The sequence below is a fragment of the Canis lupus genome, chromosome 7 (genome assembly GCF_011100685.1).
Source record: "Canis lupus familiaris isolate Mischka breed German Shepherd chromosome 7, alternate assembly UU_Cfam_GSD_1.0, whole genome shotgun sequence".
Taxonomy (NCBI): domain Eukaryota; kingdom Metazoa; phylum Chordata; class Mammalia; order Carnivora; family Canidae; genus Canis; species Canis lupus.
Genome location: NC_049228.1, coordinates 52,467,942 through 52,487,546, shown reverse-complemented (window position 1 = coordinate 52,487,546; position 19,605 = coordinate 52,467,942). Strand labels below are relative to the sequence as shown.

The 19,605-nt window shown below is 38.2% G+C and overlaps 2 long non-coding RNA genes across 4 annotated transcripts in view; both read left to right on the top strand.

The window, feature by feature from the left end:
* Positions 1-19,605, top strand: part of LOC111096770 — a 331,553-nt gene that overhangs the window by 161,807 nt on the left and 150,141 nt on the right. The gene's annotated exons all lie outside the window — the stretch shown is intronic.
* LOC111096767 overlaps positions 1,324-19,605 on the top strand; it is a 43,093-nt gene continuing 24,811 nt past the window's right edge. The window contains exon 1 of one of the 3 annotated variants that reach the window (XR_005362497.1): positions 1,324-1,458. This is a non-coding gene — a long non-coding RNA (uncharacterized LOC111096767). Of the gene's footprint in view, positions 1,459-17,878; positions 18,048-18,076; positions 18,382-19,605 lie in introns of those variants that run through there. The other 2 variants (XR_005362496.1, XR_005362495.1) reach the window with 2 other exon arrangements.

Here is a 19,605-nt window from a genome sequence, read left to right as displayed (position 1 = left end):
GAGGGCAGCCCTGCATACCCTCCTTTACAGTTTTTAGAAGCACCTGTGACAAGTAGGAAAGGGGCCAGCAGGATATGAAGGACCAGGCTCTGGAAGAAAAAGATATGTGGATAAGCTTGATTTTGATTTTGATTTTTTTTCTTAAAGAGAACTGCAGGTTCTGTTTATTTGACAAATGAAATGGATGTCATCTGGAAAAAACATACTGCTTTTTCTTCTTTTTCACATAAACAAATTCTCATGACACAAGTAAGAGGCAGTCAGGAATACCTGCCCCCTTACTCCAGCATTGCCATAATTAGGAAAAAAATATAGCATGTCCAGTTAAATTTGAATTTCAGATACATAATTTTAGTACAATATTCGGGACATACTTATACTGCAAAATTATTCACTACTTAACTGCAGTACAAATTTACTGGGCACCTGTATCTTACCTGACCTTTCCTTCCATAGACCTCAGATTGACTGTGAACTCACCCAGAGCTCTGATTTCAGAATCCTCCATGGCTCAGTCCTCTAAGGAACCTGATGCTACTTGCCCTCCAGATTCCTATTCCAGGGAAACCTGCACAATTTTCTCTGGGAGAAGATTCTCTTCTCTTAGTACTTAGGCCAAAGTCCTTATCTATTTGGGTTCACTTTGAGGAAGGTTATTGTTGGGGCTTAGTAACACATGCAGGTGTGGTCTTCCTTCCAGACACTTGGAAAACAGTGGTTTTCTGTGTTGGTTACACTTTGGAAATTATCTGGGGAGCTTCAAAAAATACTAATGCCTGGGTTTCATCCTGAATTAACTGGTCTGGGGTGTGGTCTACCTACTGGAATTTAAAAAATCTCTGTGGTGATTCTAATGAGCTTTCAAGGTTGAGGACCAAGGCTGTTGAGCCAGAAAAGTACAGGTTTGGCCTGACAGGGACTTAAAGAGAACCACCTATTTATTGTCTATGTCGTAGTTTCAAGAAGGAGGAAAATCCAAGTATTTATCAGTTGTACTGGTATCTGCTGGTCATTTTTGTTGGTCCTGGTCCTCAGACAGGTGTGGGGATTCAAGGGAGTGAGATGCGAGACCTCTGCTGTCTGAGTATTCACAGTGCTTCTGGGGAGAGATGTTTCCTTCTCCCTCCCCATCAGCTCTGTAATATTACCTTAGAGGGAACCTAGGACTGGAGCCAACAGTGTCCTGATGTGTGTGTGTAGGTGTGTGTGGGTGAGCACGTGCAAAAGAGAGGTGGGTATGTGTTACCATAGTTAAGAAGACTTTGTTCAGAAACAAAATCGGGGTGGCTTTGATGACCAAGGCACTTATCCCGCTGGCAGGTTATGAGAAGCTCCGGTCACTCCTGACATGAAGAAAAGCTAGAGGAGAAAATCCATGTCTGAGTTGGAAAGGAAGAAGGGCAGCATGTGAACCCACCTTCATGGCTCATATGCAGACAAATGCACTAATGAGGCAGGGTATGTAGATGTAATGGTAATAACAAGAGTTGTTATTTCATTATAATCTAATCATATTTTAATAGTTATTATTACCCATATGTTCTTATTTTTGTTATAGAAACTGCAGATATTTATAGTTATACTGGTCTATAATTCCTGTCCAAATCCTTGGGACCATTTGTTTAAAAACTCAAGTTTTTTTTTCAGATTTCAGAAAAAGAAAGTAATAAATATTGTTTATAAGTAAAACTCCAGTACCAACTGAAGCAATATCCTAGTGATACACAATAAGAGTTCTGCAGCAAAACATATGAATATCAACACTGAGGTGAATAAGCATCAAAAAAACTCAAGTCAGTCAAGTCAGGTTTTGAAAAATCTTTTGGCTTCCAAATCTCTTTCTGAATTCTGTGAACAGGAGATTGTGGACCTAAAACCTATCTACCTCATTTATGGAATATAAAGAATTTGATAGGAGTGTGCCAAGTATTTTATATTACTCAATTAGAGCCCTACATGATGGAAACCATGGCAGCCCTACAAAATGGAAACCATTGTTGCTGCTGCTTTGCAGATGAGGAAATGGAGACTTAGGATGTTGGATGACCTGCCTAAGGTCCATGGCTCTTGAGTGGAGACAAGTAGAATAGGAATTCAAGTTCCATTCCGTCAGACCCATGAGGCCTGAACTGCACTGCCACAGGGGCTGCAGGTGGAGAAGCAGGGGAAGAGGTCCAAAGAGTACCTGGACAGACACTGGCATGCAAAGCATGTCACACAGCAGGCTTTCTGCAAAAGTGTGCATGTGAGTACATGCTGAATGTGGGTGTTGTGTGTGTGTGTGTGTGTGTGTGTGATAATTTTCATGCAAAAAAAAAAAGATAATTTTCATGCTTGTGTGTTTTCCTGCGCATGAGTCGGGTGGGAGTGGGAAGTCTCTGTGAGTGTTGCTGTGTGCCTCAGGGTGTGTCTGCCTCCTCTAGTCTCTATGTCGGCAGTTCGGAATGCGGAGAATCACTATCATCATATCTCTGCTTTCACACCGTCTGTGATCAGGAGGAGGAGGGAGCTTTCTGAGGAGAACCTGGTGGAGAAGACTGTCTGTGTATAGGCCCCAAGTGGATGAGTTAGTCAAGGTCCACACACAATCATCCAGGGGCCCTGAGAGCCGCTGAGGGCAGCTTGGCAAGGTCAGTGAACTTCATCTTGGTCCATTTATTTATGAGAGGACAGTTCACTTGATAAATGAAAGAAAGGTTCCTGAGAGAAGTTACCTATTTCTTAGAAGAAGAAGTAGAGATGGAAACTGTTTGAAGCCTAGGTCGGTCTAGATATTGGCAGCCAGGGGCACTGCATTCAGTAAGTGAGAAGGCTGGTATTCTGTTCTCCAGGGCTGCACTTTAGAGAATGAGCCTTGGGTGTGACCGAGACACCCCACACCTGGGCCAATAGGGTCCAGCAAGTGATGATCTTGAGGGCTGGCGTTCACAGCTTGAGCCTCAAGGCAGTCATGTCAAAGGGACGGCAGCTTTCCACACACCAATTCAGGGGAGGAAAGAAAACATCTGAATTGCTTGGGATGCCTCTCCAGTCTAGATCCCCTATGAACTCCTGATTGGCTGCTGCAGGAAAGAGAGAGAAAACGGAGAGAGCTAGCATATACTGACTGTCCACTGAGGCTGGTGCTCACTAGTTACTGCTTTATTCCTGAGCGCTACCTCTAAGGAAGATATTTCTCTCTCTCTCTTTTTTTCTCTCTCTCTCTCTTTTAAGTGTGGAATGCCATGCATGCTTGAACTCATGACCCTGAGATGAAGACCTGAGCTGAGATCAAGATTCAGATGCTTACTGACTGAGCCATCCAGGTGCCCCCCCCCTCACTTTTTTGCCTCCTTTTTAAAGAAGTTCATGGAGATTAGACAATGTCTTTCAGGTCATCCTGCTAGAAGATGGGAGAGTTGGGATTATAATCCATGATTCTTAGACTACCATACCTTTCCCTTACGACACTTTGCCTCTGGGATCCCTTCCCTCTGTGAACACACTCTCTAGTACAGCATGAACCATAAACTGTGAACACAATAGTTTTTACTGCTTTAAATATTTATCGTGTTTCCTCTGCTGCAATTATGCAAATTCCTTGTATAGAAAAGATGGGATGCTATGGTTTAAAGTTCACTAAACTGGGATTCAGGAAAATTGAGTTCTAGACTTAGTTCTTTATCTCTTGGGGATTCAATTTCCTCATCTGGAAGAAAAGGAGTTGGTGAAGATGTGGCCTAAATCTTGCTTCATTAGGTTAGGCTTCGACTTTGAGGGGAATTCGACTTATTTATGAGTTTTCTTAGGGTCTGAGCTGGACACAGGTGAGTGTCTACAAATGCACTAAATCCTTAATATTGCTCATGTTGCTAAGGTGCCTGGGTGGCTCAGCATCTGTTGGTTGAGCATCTGACTCTTGATTTTGGCTCAGGTCATGATCTCAGGGTCGTGGGATCCAGCCCTGTGTTGGGCTCTGCACTCACTACAGTCTACATGAGATTATCTCTCTCCTTCTTGACCTCACCCATCCACCAAAAAACATGGTTAATGTTGTTAATTCATAACCATTTCTTACCCATAAATGAGAAAACACTAGTACACCAAGTGCAAATTTACAAATAGTTGTTAATATTCCCTGAGTTCTTATTAGGTTCAGGCTCTCTTTTATCAGGATGGGTCAGACAATGGGATAACTGATGTGCACAGTGACTTACTAATTTAACGTCTGTGGTAAAAAAGGAGCCAATGGACCCTGCAACCCTGCTGAAAGTCACCACAAACACATTGTAGTCAATATCAATTTTTCAATGTGTTATTGATTCTAAGAAGCATTAATTTCAAAACAAACAATGGTTTTCTTTGGTAATTTCCATGTTGTGGATACAACTGTCATTTTTGCTGACCTGCCTGTTGTCAGATATTATTGATTACCTATAGAATGAATGAGAATTATTTTATGGGTATCTTTATTGAACTGAACTGGGAGAGGGGGACAGGGAATTATAAATGAGAGAATTGTTAATGACTGTCCCCACCTCACCTCCCATCATTCTACCCAATCTCAATATAAAATTCCTGTACCTGTGGTCCCTGTTCCCCTCCAATTATTAAAATGCTTTAAATTTCTTCCCTTATTTTGCCAACACACATACAGCACACACATGTCAAGTACATTCAACTGTGGTTTCTACTTCATTTTTGTTTGACATTGCAAAACCTATCAATGCTGTTATGACTTGGGATTTGTATGTAAGGCATTCATTCATTCATCAAATATGTTGCAAGGAACTTGGGTGAATGTGTAAAGTTGAGGTCAAGATCAAGATGGTAAATTGGGGAAGGGACTGGCCCTGGGATGAGCCTCACCTCCCTGGGTGAGATGAGCCCTAGGGGCAGGTCTGGGTCCATGAAGATTTAGGGCCCAGGAAATCCATCCTGTCCGGCCTTTGGGGTGGAAATGTGTAGCCCATCACACAGGCTCCTTGTATTCTTTCCTCAGCTCTCTTCTTTTGATTTTGCCTTTTTTCATTGCAATCTCATCTCCTCACTACTTCCAGTTATCATCGTTGTACTGAAAATTGCTGAGTATATGCTCCACTTTGATTGTCCTTCTGAGTTTTGACTGGGTGTCCTGACTTTCAAGCACCTCAAATTCAACTTCTCCAATCCAGCCCTTCAATCCCTATCCCCTTGTCCCTCCCCAAATCCTCTACTATATTCTCTGTGTCCTTGTGTGCACCACCCGCTCACTAATGCTCAAAAGAAACTTGAAGATCACTACAGTCTCATTTTTTTCTCACCACCACATCTAACCAGTGAAGGGCTAAAAAAGAAAAAAAAAATTGTAGTTATTAAACAATATTCTAAATTGGTAAATTTTTATTAAAATATACATGGAAAGATTTCCATAAGTGTGTAGCATGATAGTATTTTTATTTATTTATTTATTTATTTTTTAATAATCTTTACAACCAATGTAGAGATTACTCTCACAACCTCAAGATCAGGAGTCACATGCTCTACTGACTTGAGCCAGCCAGGTGCCCCATGATGGGATTTTTAAAGTGATTATATCTCTGTAAATACCATCCAGATCAAAAACCAGAACTTTACTAGCAGAAGTACCCTACCTGCTACATGCTAGGACTGCCTCCAAGGGTAATCCTTCCCCTGACTTTCAACATCAGTGACTAGTCTTGTCTAATTTTGAAGTTGAGGCAAATGGACTCACACAGCATTTTTGTGTCTGGCTTCTTTCACTCAACATTATGCTTGTGGGGATGTATGTAGACTGTTAGGTGTTCTTAGTTTTTTATTTCTCAGTGCCATGTGGTATTCTTACTTCATAGCAAGGTAATTCTACTATAAAATTCATATCTTCCTGAAGCCATTTGAAGATATCCTGAATAGAGTCAAGTCATGGCAAGTTTCCTTTTATAGCATATGTCTTTAAAAGCAGGACATACCTGATTGTGGTATTTCAAGTACACGAGTAAGGAAGGTGAGTTTCACCAAAGAGGCCCAGACAGTCAAGGAGTTAGGAAAAGTACAAGTGAAACTTCTTATATTTTCCAGAGTTTGTTCTCTCTGTTGTAGTTTTGAAAGAAAAGTCATGCTTCAATTAATAACAGACAACGAAGTCAATATGATGGGAACCGAGACAATGATGTGATCAAATGCCAAGAAATGACTGACGGCTGAAAAAATATCATGTGAGCCAAAGCAATTTCTCTTGACTTCTAACTTTATTCATCCAACAAATAACATTTCATCACAGTTTTATCAATGGAATGCAATTCCACCCAGATCATTCTGTCAACGACAAGAAACAGCATCAAATCATTTTGTCCACACAAATAAATCAATCGTTGATTATTATTTTCTTGAATTTGGGACTCAAGTGAGAGGACCAGACATCTTGAGTAAAACAAAGGAGAGGAAGGAAAAGAAATGGTTCTATTTTGACAAATCCAGTTGGGTAAATGCAGCTTATGCCTTTTTTTTTTTTTTTTTGACACATTCTGATGTGAGGAGGGATAAACAGTTTTTAAATTTAGAGCAGAGACAAACTGTAATAATAAACACATGGAGAGAGAACGCTGCCACTTACTGCTCCTTACAGGTACAATAGCATTTCCAGTCCTTCACTTTAGCTTATGTAGTTCTCCTTACTGGGATTTGTCCCCTGTCTTTAAATGTATAATCAAGTTTTGAGAAAAATTAAATCACAAGGGCTCATAAATCCAAATGGGGGAGGCATCGACTTAAATGACAGACTTGTGTGGGGAGTTCCCTAGTTATGGATTGGGCTGCTTTTCCTTGGCGCTGCTGTGTCTTCTGGCTCTCACATCTTGCTGCTGTTGAAAGCCCTTTCTTCAGAGTCCTTACTTGGTGGTACACAACTGGATGGGAGGAAATTTGTTTCATTTCACAAGTTTAAGTTCATATTCATGCTATACATGATACAGTTATGTATCAGAATTTTTCACTTCATATATTGCAATGAACTGAATGTTTTTGTCCTCCCAAATTCATATGTTGAAATCCTAACCGCCAGTATGACCGTATTAGGAGGTGGTGGCCATTGGAGGGTGATGTAGTCGTGAGGGTAAAACCTTTATGCATAGGATTAGTACTCTTATAAAAGAGACTCCAGAGAGCTTTTTCGCCCCATTTCTGCCATATGAGGATACAGTGAGGAGCCGGTTGTCAGTAACTGTAAAGAAGGCCTCTCTCCCAAACACAACCATGCTATCATGCTGATCTCAAACTCCTAGACTCCAAAACTGTAAGCAATACATTTCTGTTGTTTATAAGTCACCCAGTCTATGGTATTTTGTTATTGCAATCTAGGCTGACCAAAACATATATTATATTATGAGCATCTTTTTCAAATTTGCCCTGGGATTGAGAAGGACTCTCACGAGGATCTTGTGTGGGGAATGCTCCCTGAGGCCAATCAAGTCAAGCTTTTCCTTGCTATACTTCTCTAGGCCAGAGTTCTTATACTTCCCTGGCTGTTCCCATTCATGCTGTCCCCCCAGGGCACCAGGTGGGTTGTCCGAAGGGGCTCTAGTGTCTGAAATAGTGTTCTTTTTTCTTCCTTGGGACCACCACGGGGGCGAGGCTCTTTCTTTTTATCAGAAGCATAGAAACAATTGGCCTACTTACCATCTTTTCCATGACAATGTGCCCTTATATCTGCTGCAAGGGAAAAAGAGTCATTTTTTGTACCTCAATTGTAAGGAAGGCTAAGGTATTTCTAGCAGAGAAAGAAAATAATTAAATAAATACAAGTTGGTGCATCAAGTTCCACATATGAGGCCAAAATGGACTTCTAATTTTTTGAAGTTGGTGAATTTATTATGTATCTGTGTCTCTAGTACATATCACTGCCTTAAATGAAGAGGGGCTTAACACAGGTTTCTATGAGGGTTAAAGATGGTGATAACTATTTGTGGGTATGACATTTAAAACATAAGTTCAAGAAGATATGACTCTAATCCAAATATTTCCACCTAAATAAGGATTCTGATCCAAGCAATGACTATTTTTTAAATGACATCTTTTTTATGGTATTAAAAGTGATGCTTATTCATTAAATTAGAAAACAAACAGCTAGGAAGATAAAAGAAGAAAACAACCCATCTACATTCCCACCTCTTATCTAACGTTTGACATGTTTATTCTTTGTCCCCCACCCCTTTCTCATCTATCTTTGTTTCTGTTTTACAAATTTATGTTCATATTTATGCTGTATGTGATAAAGTTAGTCATCAGACTTTTTCACTTAAAACATTATACATGAACACCTTTGTCAAATTTTTGGAAACGTATTTTGCCAAAGCCCTACTTGAAGGCATGAAGGTTGCTCCTTATTAATTTTTAAAATTAAAAATATGGCATTTGTGGGCATATTTATACACATATCTTGGGGCAAATCTCAACTTATTTCTCTAGGAAACTTTGCCAAAAGTATATTTTTTAACAAATGAAAACGTCTTGATACTATTATCCTCTAGAAAATCTAAACCAATTTAAGCTCTCATTAACAATGTTTGGATGTACATATTTCCAGTGCAACCTTGTCAGCATTGAAAAAAATGTGATTTAGAAAAAAGGAAAAAAGATTATTTTGATAAACAGGTAAAAAATCATAGTTTTAATTTTCATGAAATACTAAATTCTTTTTATTATTGTTTATTTTGGTTTCCCTTTTGTGAATCACCTGCTCACATTCCTTGCTGATTTTACATTGATTTTATTTCTTTTTTAAAAATATTTTATTTATTTATTCATGAGAGACACAGAGAGAGAGAGAGAGAGGCAGAGACACAGGCAGAGGGAGAAGCAGGCTCCTTGCAGGGAGCCCGATGCGGAACTCAATCCCAGGACTCCAGGATCAGGCCCTGGGCTGAAGGCAGGCGCCCAACCACTGAGCCACTCAGGGATCCCCCACTGATTTTATTTCTTTGAATAGCTCTCATATATGATAAAAATATTTCATCCAGATTTTTTTGTTTAAAAATTAAATAGTGATCCCCCACCCCAAACATAAGTTCCTGACACTTAGGTATTAAAATTTAGCTATCCAGTCTTTTAAGGATATCTTTGTTTTCAGGTATAGATCACATTTTAAAATAGTATACATTTTCTTCGGTTTTATCCTCCATATCTCCCTGCCTCCCTTCCTTCTTCCATTTTATAATTAATGGGTCAATGCCTTTGGGGTATGGTATAGGGCAGAAATCTAACATTTTCTTTTCAAATATGTAATCAGTTGACTAAGAGCCATTTATTAAATATTCTTTTCTTTCTCCCTCGATTTAAAATGTGATCCTGGTCAAAACTTTAATTTTTATTAGAATCTATTTCTGGAACTGCTTCCCTGTGCCATTGATTCATCTGACAATTTTTGCTCTGGCACCACGTTGGTTTAATTACTGAGTTTTATACTATAGTAAGTGTTATCTGGCAGTGTTAGTCTCTTTTCATTACTCTCTTTTGGGGGCTTCCTTGTTTATTTTTCTAGAGGGATTTTTACATTACCTTTTCAAACAATTTCAGTGTTTTGAATTAAGCAAACTGAAACTTATGAATTATTTTGAAGGAAATGATATACTTACAATATTATTTTGAAAAACTATTTCTTCTTATTCAGGAATACTATTTGTTTTGTAATTCATTCAAGATGTTTTACCTGCTTCAGTAAAGATAATAGTTTTCTTCATCAAATGCTACCTACTTCCTACATTTATTACTAGATATTTCAGATATTTGCTGATTTTTTTAATGGAAAGCCACTGTGACATGTGTGTGTATATGTGTGTACATGCATGTGTGCATATTTTGTGTTTGTTTACAAATATTTTGGTGATTTATGTTTTCCTTTTGCATCCCTATTTAAATGTATAAATCTCATTTATTTTTCTTGTTTTGTTGCATTGGCTACATCTGCCAAAGCCCTATGTAAAAGCAGTGACATCTGGTATCATTTGTATTGCTGCTCACTCTGATGTGAGCTCCTTTGGTGCTTCATCATTTAACCAATGTCCACTACTATATTAAGATAGATTTTTTTTTAAAGGAAGAAAGCTTAGTCTTAGTATCAGGAATATTTTTATTCGTCAAAATTGATATGATATTGGTGGGTTTCTGAAATCATACCATCTCTAAATTTTGGAAGTCCCATTTACCTGATCATGTGTATTTTTGGTATGCTTATGATATTAATTTGTGTTGCTTTTTATTTGGGATTTTTGCATTTGTATTATCAGTAAGTCAGATCTGTAGGTGTGTGTATATGGTTCTGTGTGTATGGGGGGGGGGCAATCTGGGTATATAAGTTTGCATTCTCTCTGTCAAATTTGAGGATCAAGGTTATGGAGGCCAAACTGGAAATGTCATAAAAATAAACCCTGGAACATTTGACAAAGCATAGACATTGTTCCTTGAGAGTTTTAAGCCCACATATTTCCTTGTGCCATTTAGAAGTTAATAAATATTAACACTGAGAGGTTTTTTTCCATTGTGTTTCATTCATAGTTTAGATATTCTTTCTCTTCATGATTAAGTTTTGATTCACTTAAATTTTAAAAGAAAATTGCTTCTTTCATCATTGTTGTGTCTTTTAAGTCTATGGATATGTGTACTTTCTCATTTCTAATTTTTAACCTATGTGTCTTTATTTTTACTTGAATATGTTGCTCTGTATTTTGCTATTTGGCTTTTCCTTTGAAAACTCTATTTCCAGAATTTATTGATTATATCATTTTAATTCATAATTTTAAAATATATTTTTAAATTTCTGCTTTCCTTGTGTTTATCTTAATTTTCTTCTGCTAACCAAGTTGGATGTATTTCATTTGTTCATTTCTTTTCACATTTCATTTTTAATTTTGTAAGAATTTAATTACATTAATTTTTTAGGATTCATATCCCTGAAAAAATGTCACCAAGGTTTTTATGTATAATTTTCTATTTATTACGACTTCTAAATAGCTATTTAAAAAATTTCAACAGTGTGATTTAGGAATACCTTTTCATCTTCCAAGTGGTTGTGTTTTGTTGTTTCTGCTCTATAAAATTTATTTGCAATTTTTTTCCTCCTTACAATTTATTCAGATTTTACAATGCTTAGTATGCATTTTCATAGGGCTTCATGTACATTTGAAAAGATACAGCATTCTCTGTTGGTAGTATATAGAGTTAAATACATGTCTGTATGAGATAACTAAGATGAAATGTAGTACTGGGAGTTTTAAAAAATGTTATCTGATGTCACTGATGGGACCAGAGCATACACAGCTATTGGAGAGGGTATTATTCCATCTAAATACAACTGACCTTCCCATGGTCAGCCAGTGCCTGCAACAAGAGTCAAGCCTGGGAGTTCAAGCCTGGGAAGGCTGAACTTAGCCTGAGAAGATACACTAGAGCACAGCTGCACAGGAAGGTGAAGTGGGCTCATCTGTTGACAAGGACGATTTGTTTTTTCTTTTCCTTATTATAAGCTTTTAGTAAATCCTTGCTAAAGACTAGTCTGCTCTCAGCCATGGGACTTGAAAGACCGGTTTCTTCTAGACTTGTGCAGAGAGGGAAGAACTAAAACCTCTGCAAGGTAGGTGGGCAGCAGAACTGACCCTTATCAGGCCCAGCTACAGCAAAGATGGTGTCTGGGCAGCTGAAGGAGGCAGCCAGAACAGAGATATGTAAGGGCTTGATCTTTGGTATTGATGAGGCAGCTCTGGGGGTGAGGAGCCCTGAGGGGCTATAAGGAACAAGGGAACCCTTCAAGGTAGTTACTGCTTGCCTAATTAGATGGGTGCTTACAATGAACACAACTGGAGCTGTCAAATGAGTTTTACCTTAGATCAGACTAGTGCAGTTAGAAGACATTTAAATTAGAAATATTTTACATAAATATTATTAATTATACTGTTAGGAACCCTCCATTCTTTTCTGACAATATAATCGGTCCAAACCTGGGAGAAATGTGTTTAACTTTTCTGTGATTACTATATGGCTCTCAGTTTTATTGTTTGTCAGAGGCTCTGCTTTACATTTCATGATGCTATAATATAATGTGAGATGAAGACATGCATTTGTTGTATCCTAATTGTGGATTATACCCATAATCAATTTAAAATGCCCCTCTTGGCCTATTTAATGCTTTGTTTGCAATTTCCATCCTGTTTCCTTTTTTGTGTACATACATCTTGGCTAAGCATTTAACCTTTCCTTCTGACCTTGTTTGAGTTGTATCTTGTATATTTTATATTTTGACCAAACATAAAAAATGGCCTTTATTTATTAATGAGGGAGTTAATTAGATTGATAGTTATTTTCAAAACTGATACACATAGTGAACATTGCTATCCTCTGCCTAGAATCTGTTTTCTCCTTTTTTGTCCTAATGGAGCCTACATATTTCCATATTTTCCTTGAGCCGGAGTCTGCCCTACTTCTGTGGTAGGTGTGATAGGCCTAAATGTAATCCTACTCTGTTCCAGTGACTGGCTCAGCAATGAGCAGGCAATTCAGTCCTGGCCAAGACATTGAGAAAGCAAATGGGTTTGGAGGCTTTTCTGGATAAATGTCTTTGGTTCTAAGAAAGCCATTGGAAATGACAGTCTTTTCCTCTGTTAGGCCTCATCATGTCTAGACACTGCACCTCAGCCTGCCATAGAGCATAGAGTGCCATCTTGCTGCCTGCCTGAGGCTGATGTCCTCACAAGGATAGGTGGCAGAGCAAAGAGATGGGAAGAACCTGGGTTCTTGAAAATATCCCTGAGCTTCTGAATCAATGGCCATTGTGGCTGTTCTACATGTTTTGTTTCTGCCACATTAAATTAGGCAAGTTTTTTTTTTTTTAGACAAGTTTTTAATTGTTCTTTGAGCCAGTATACATCCGGGTTTCTGATAATAGTAGCCAAAAGCACTTAAGTGACATATTATGTTCAATTTTTACATTTATTTCATTCTTTTAATTTATTGTTTCTCTTTTTTTGGTGTTGTGTCATTTATATATAGATTATGTTTTATTTACTCTTGTTTTCTCTTATGAATTAAGTCTGAGTCTGGTTTTTAATTCTACTAAAAGGTGAGTAGTTTAATATATATTTGCCCCTATATTTATAGAAGTATCAAAGTCAATAAAATAATGATAAGTATAATATTAGTATTGCAGTGTATGTTTATTGAGCTGTTAATATATACCATGTAATATGCTAAACAATGTATGTATGTTTATTCATTATGTCCTCACTGTAGGAAACAGAGACACAGAAAGTTTAAGTACTTGCCTAAATAAAGCAAATAAAGTCTATTCCTGCAGATGAGGAAATTAGTGCCATTTTACTTCATGCCATGCTTTTAGCTTTCCGATTTGCTTCCTGGTTTTGTGTGTATGTATGTGTGTGTGGTTACTGTGGAATTTCAGAACCAGGATATTAATTAATTATTTTTATATTATGTATATTTTTTCAGTTAAAATATTTCATTTTGAATCCACATGTCCTACAACTAGTCTCAATTCAACATGTAATTTATTTTGATACTCACCATCATTTATTTTATTCTTTAAAGATTTATTTATTTATTTGAGAGAGAGAAGCACATATGTGTGCACACACAAACAGGGAGAGGGGCAGAGGGAAAGAGAGAGAGAAAATCTCAAGCAGAGTTCATGCCAAGCGTGGCGCCTCATACAGGCCAATCCTAGGACCCTCTCTTATCATGACTTGAGCAGAAATTAAGAGTCAGATGCTAAACTGAATGAGCCACCCAGGCACTGCCATCATTCCTTTTAATTCCCAATATTTTATTCTAAATTATTTAACACATTAAATTTTTTTTTCAAAATATTTTATTTATTTATTCATGAGAGACACACAGAGTGAGGAAGAGACATAGGCAGAGGGAGAAGTAGGCTCCCTGCAGGGAGCCCGATGTGGGACTTGATCCTAGGACTCTGGGGTCACACCCTGAGCCAAAGTCTCAACTACTGAGCCACCCAGGTGTCCCTTAACACAATTTATTACTGGACTAATTAATATGTTTTTGAGCAATTTTATTCAGAATCTGTGTTTGCATATAGTTTTCACAGAATGATCACTTGGCTGGTTGTAGAATTTCCTCAGAAATTCTGTGTATATCTTTTATATGTTCTCATACTTACTGCTACGTGGACATTTGAGCTTCTTCTTTTTTCCCCTTGGAGTCTATCCAGTTCATTTCTATTCAGATACAGGTAGTGTGTGTATTTACACAATTAATTTTCATTGCACAAGTAATTCCTGAAATATTCTCCTTCCACATATTAAGAACTTTCATTTTAAAAAAATTCTGTTTGACCTCCCTTCCCTCAACTCAGATTTTTCCCTGAGGTAACTACCATGAGCATTTTCCATGAATACTTCCAGAAAGTTTCTATGCATTCATAGAATACATGATACATATATCTATAATTGTAGACAGCACATAGCATTATTCCAGGGAAATGGTACTTTGAGAATGTATGTTGAAGGCATTGGTGAGGGGTTTGTGGTGGGATGGGGTGGATGTGCAGAGCAACCTGATTACCTAAGGAAGGAGATTCTTCTTTGCAATAGTAGGTACATGACCCAGTGTCTTCCTTATTCCATGGGAAAAAGTGAGGCCATCTTCTCAGGCCTATGGGCTTGTTTTCCATATTAGGCTCAGCTAACAAGTTAATCTGCACCTCAGCTCCAGAGCTCATGTAACAGTGGAGATTCTCCACTACGAGCACAACTCATGGCAACCTTATTATCACACTCCTTTTATGGGTGGAGATTCTGGCCAAGGTATATTTAGCACTGTTAAGTTTTCCCATATTCTCATGTGATTTTACTAGGATTTGGAAAAAGCAAAGACTGGAACTTAGCTAGCAAGAGGCTAGCCTGGGGAGAAGCAGGCCAAATTGCTTAGAAAGGGCAGGTTGCCTGAAACTCTGGGAAAGAAGAATGTCAATTATAAGCCCTTTGCCAGTGCATCTCTAATCTTTTGAATAGAAAAGAGGGAGACTTCTTTTCATGAGAAATCAACTTGTCCAATGAGGGCAGTGCTCTGAACATTGAGCTAAAGAGATCCTGGGAATGAGCTTGGGCTCTCCCTGGCCTGAGGTTTAGAGAAACAATTCCCTGCCTCTTTCCCAACAAGTAAACCGATTGTACCCAGCTTCTTATGGATCCCATAAGATTTGTTTCTCAAGTTAACCAATTTAGTAAAAATATGTTTTCCCAATTTAATTACTCCCATAACTTCAGAAGAGCATATGATGTTCCATATTACCACACCAAGCTGCTGGCATTCCTGCCAATGGCAAATGAGGCTCTCTGTCTGATAAGCCCAAGGAACTTGCTGTGGGTAGACAACCTGGGCCAGGCTTTTAGGAATTTTGAAGATAGAGCAATTTACCACTTTTATATGACTTAACATTTTGGTGTCATTCATGTCCATAAAAAAGGAACAGCCAAACAGACTGGTAAATGCTGACTTGTGCATCTGTTGGGTCTGGCAGCTCCTAGCCTCGTTTTAGTAGTGAGTGCTTTCTGGAACCACTCAGTCTAGTGGACTTCTCCCCACCCACATCCCTCTCCATATTGCCATCTGCTTTATTTCCTTATAACTCTTATCATGATCTGAACTTGTCTGGTGCATGCACTTCTTGCTTCTCTATCTTCCTTTCCAGAATGTATGCTTTGTGAAGCAGGGGTCTTGCCTGCCTCATCCACTGCATAGACACAGTTAAGAGAAGTGCTTGCCTTAGAGAAGGTATTCAATAAACATGTGTTTAACTTGTTGAATGAACTCATAAGTTAAAATACTAATGATGGAAGTTTGGGCACTGGAGTCCCAAATAGAGAAAGGAAACATGACACAAGATGACCCCAACTACATGGAGGTACTGCTTATGTTAGAAAAGCTTCCAAATGCTATGTGATCAAGTCCTGAGGCTCCTGGCCAAGAAGTTTGGGCACTGGAGTCCCAAATAGAGAAAGGAAACATGACACAAGATGACCCCAACTACATGGAGGTACTGCTTATGTTAGAAAAGCTTCCAAATGCTATGTGATCAAGTCCTGAGGCTCCTGGCCAAGGGAATAGGTCTTGGAAGGTCTTTTCTATTTTTACTCATAATAGATGATATTTGTATGTTGGAACAATAAGCTGGAAGATATGCATGAATACAGACAAATTTTGAATTTGAATTCAAATTATAAGTTACACAAATATAAGGTAGAGGAGATGTTTGCTTGATAACACTCTATGGAAACAAATTGTATTTTGGCTGACTCATCTTTTGTAAATGAATGGCATGAATAGCTATTAAAAATTTACACAATTAATGGAATATCATGTCTAACAATACAAATAAAATTAACATTCATTGTAGCCACCATTTATTTTGCACTAGCCATGTACAAGGAACTGTGTTTAATGCTTTTTGCACATGACTAAAACTCATGACAACCTTATTATCACACCCATTTTATGGATGGAGAAGCTTAGATTCTGAATTTAACTTGTAGCAGGACACAATGCTCAAAGGTGGTGGAACCAAGTGTTTCTATTGCAGAAGGCTGTTCATAACCACTGATTGTCTCACTGCTCTACATGTATTCAAACACATCTGGGGCCTTGGGCTTAGTTCTAGTAGACATATTTTAAGACACAATCAACTAGTGGATTCACAGAGAGGTCATGGGTATGGTAAAGGGTATGGAAACCACAGCATGTTGGGAACATTCAAAGAAAAGGAGGGTGTTTAGTGTAGAGGAGAGTTGATGGAAGGTGAGGTGAGAAATGAAAGGGCATCAAATGTCTTGCTTGGCTCTAAACAGCAGAATTGGAATAGCAGATGGAAGTTACAGTGAAGCAAGTTTCAGCTTGATATGAGAACTAACTTTCTAAAGATTAAAGATGTGGGATGAGCTTTTGAACCTATCTCCCTCTTCACCCTCCAAGCATATATAGCCACCTGTCAAAGATGCTGGATTTCAGGAGGGAGTCTCTTCCATTTCTATGAGTCTGGGATTTTCTAGATAGGTTTAAATTTTATTTAAAAGAAAGGTAAAGATCATTTGGGCTTATTTAAGGTGAATCTTGTCAGGGAGCAGGGGGATTATATTACTCTCTGAGTTCCTGTCAGCCTTTTGAGCATGTAACTCTTCCAGTGCGGCCATAACTAGGGCGCATTTGAAGTCGGAAAAGGGGAGTTGTATTTGTTCTGAACCTAAATCCTCTTTAAAAATAATAATTCTTGGATGTTATTCTTATATTCAGTTCATTTCAAAGAGTCTTTCCTATGTACTTATTTTGTGTCCAGCCCCAGGTAGGAGCTAATTTTTTAACCATGTCCCACTGCACCCCACCCCACCTTAATCCCATTCTAGGTCAAGACTGTGGCCTGTCTTGCCTCTTGTTGCCCCTCCAACCTATTCCTAGAAACATTCAGAAACTTTGCAGGTAGAAATTACCTGTGTTTATAATTTATGAAACCCAAAGAGCAGTGGAGAGAAAAATGAATGAATCTGGCATGATTACAAAGACAAAGGCAGCTCTGGATACATTTCCACAAGCCAGGGTGGGTTGAATTTTCTCTAGAGAAAGTGTGCTTATTTGTGGTTTCCCACCAACCTCTTGGTTCAGAGAGCATCTACAAAGTGCTAGATGAAACAGGCTTATGTGTGATTTCAAAGGTGTGTTAGAATCTTGGGGTAAGATTTCATGAGCCCCAACCCCTTAAACTGCCCTTCTGTGGGCTCCAAATTTTACAGTCCGAGCACTGCTTTTCTGAGGTAGGCATTTCTCTTAGCATTCTTCTAAAGGCGATTCACCTGGGAGATGGAATGCCGTGGTTCCTGATGTCATCTACAGGAGGGCAGTCCTGGAAGTGGTAGTAGTTTACTGATTACTTGCTTCATACCAGGCAGTATCCTAAGCCCATGGCATATTTATATAGTTTGATATTCATGATGGCACTGTAACTGTATACTATTACTATCTGCATGTTACATGTGAAGGAACTGAACTTTAGAAAGGTTAAGTACTTTGTCAAAGTTCACATAGCTTGTATATGGTTGCTATAGACTGAATGTTTGTGTTTCCCCAAAGTTCATATGTTGAAATCTGATTCCCAGTGTGATGGTATTTGGAGGTGCCATCTTTTGAATATGATTGGATTGTGAGTGTGGCACTCTCATCAATGGGATTAGTGCCCTTTTAAAAGAGATCCCAGAGAGCCCCTTCACCCTTTCACCCATTCACCATGTGGAGACATGGTGAAAAGATGGCTGTCTATGAACGAGGAAGCAGAGCCTTGCTAGACATCAAATCTGCCAGCACCTTGATCTTGGACTTTCAGCCTTCAAAACTGTGAGAAATAAATTTCTATTGTTTTTAAGTCACCCAGTCTATAATATTTTTATTATAGCAGCTCAGACTCAGACAATGGTAGAGACTGGATTTGACTTCAGAACCTATACTCTTAATAAGTGTATAATACTGTTGCCATTCTAAGTAAAGTAATTATATGACTCTCAGAAATAGAGAGCTCATCATAAAACACTATGTGTGTGTGAGAGGGTGGTGGGGAGGTGTTTATTGTGAATTAACTTTCTAACCCTTAGTAAATTACTAATCTAGAATTTATCTGAGATGGTTAATGTAATTCTGACTTCTGTAAGGTCATTATTAACATTTTATTATTTGCCTTTAAGTCAATTGAAGGTACATACCAGGGAGTAATTACTTGCTAAGTAACCCAGCTATGTTCTCCTTCCCTTCCTTTTTTCCTTCATTTAGGCTTCTTCCTTCTCCCTTCTTCCCTTTCTCTTCTTTCTTTCCTTTTCAATAATTTGGTTATTTCTGAGTATTTGCTTTGTGCCTGTCATGTGCTAACCAATGGAAGTACAAAGATAAGTAAGTCTCAGTCTGTATTCTTAAGACCTCACAGCCTGCAAAGGGAGTTAAAAATAATTACTATTCAACATGGCAATGGTTATAAAGGAGCAGATTTTCCAAACTAGTTTTTTTTAAGAACACTCTTTGGCAGAATGTTAAGTAAGGGTATCATGAAAAAGAAGTATTTTAAGTTAAAACAAGTTTAGGAAATGCTGGGTTAAATAAAATTAAGCAAGCTTTATCTTACAGGGAATTTTCAGACCTCTAAATTGCTCATGTGCTCCACGAATTACCAAGAAGGAAAGAGAATATATTTTGCAGCCCAGTTGACCTCAGAACACTTCTTTTTTTTTTTATGGCACACATAATGAAATATTCAGTCACTCTTCTCTCTCTCCCTTGTCCATTATCCATCCATCTGTCCATCCATTCAGCCAATCTTCCTTCCATTTATCCAGTATATTTCAAGTACTCACTATGTGCCAGACATTGTGTTGCATTCTGGGAATCCATCAATAAACAAATCTGTGGAGTTAGTATTTTAGTTGGGGAGATAAACATCAAACAAGCAAATACATATGTAAGATTATCAGAGTGTGGTAAGATCCACATGGGAAATAACCAGAGTTTTAAGATGAGGGAAAAAAAGAAAGAAAAAAACCAGAGTGATCTACTTACGTAGGTGGTTGAGAAACC